Genomic DNA, 1057 nt, shown 5'->3' with positions numbered 1-1057 from the left:
TACAGGGTGGACACGCTGGGGCTTACATACATGGCGAGTTGAATGCAACCCGAATTGCACAACAGCAGGGGGGGGAAGCCATTATACAGGGGTATTTCCATATTTCGCGCCTTTAAACTTGCATTCGGATCGGCCATTCGGCCAAGTCCGTGCATCTTCGGATCAAGTTTATGATAGTTTCCATGGTTGCGTTCAAAACTTCAAACGGTTATGTTCAGATTCACCTGTTTGCCCTAATCGCTGTCAGTAAAAGTAGGCAATGTTAATTTAAAGTTTGCGCATTTAATATTTCATTCACTTTATTTGAAACATATCCTGTCTATTCATAACATACCTTTTTTATGCAGTAAAAATAAGCGTTAAACACCATTCACTCTTCGCCCACTGGAAGCACAGAATATTATTACTATTTTATAGTATTTGTCACTTAGCAGCCATTTTATAAGGTTATTGCACAGAAAAAAAATGACGTTTACTTCTCAGTTCACATGTCTCACTTTATTATTAATTAAATACTTTTAATATTTGTAATTACTATATAACATAACCTATATTGTTTTGACACTTGTATCCGTTTGAAGTTTCGAACGCAAACATGGAAACTATCATAAACTTGATCCCATGGATATATGAAACAAGGGACTAGGCATGCCATTGTGGGGGTGATGCAATGAGGGGGTGGTCCGCCACGCTTTGATGTCCCGCGACAAACATGACAGCGCCCACATGTTTATATTTTCATGCACAGTTTGTCGGCAAAAATGCTCGTGCGCATAATCAAATGGCACATCATAAGATGGCGGCTCTCCCCACTCATGGAATTCTCCCCCTCCCGTGGATTCCACCCCACTCGCCCAAGTTAGCATGGCATGTCTAGTCCCGTGTTTCCTATGCCCATGCTTGATCCGAAGATACACGGACTTGACCGAATGGCCGATCCGAATGAAACTTTAAAGGCGCGAAATATGAAAATACCCCTGTACAATGGCTTCTTTCCTGCTGTTGTGAAATTCGGGTAGCATAAAGTTCGCCATGTATGTAAGCCCCAGAGTGTCCA

General features: G+C 41.8%; 1 protein-coding gene across 1 annotated transcript in view; it reads right to left on the bottom strand.

Moving 5' to 3' along the window:
* The window catches only part of LOC117179593 (THAP domain-containing protein 4-like), a 36372-nt gene that overhangs the window by 26697 nt on the left and 8618 nt on the right, over positions 1-1057 (bottom strand). The gene's annotated exons all lie outside the window — the stretch shown is intronic.

This window comes from Belonocnema kinseyi, chromosome 9 (assembly GCF_010883055.1).
Source record: "Belonocnema kinseyi isolate 2016_QV_RU_SX_M_011 chromosome 9, B_treatae_v1, whole genome shotgun sequence".
NCBI lineage: Eukaryota > Metazoa > Arthropoda > Insecta > Hymenoptera > Cynipidae > Belonocnema > Belonocnema kinseyi.
The sequence above is the reverse complement of the archived record's forward strand: the minus strand, read 5'-3'. Positions and strand labels throughout refer to the sequence as shown.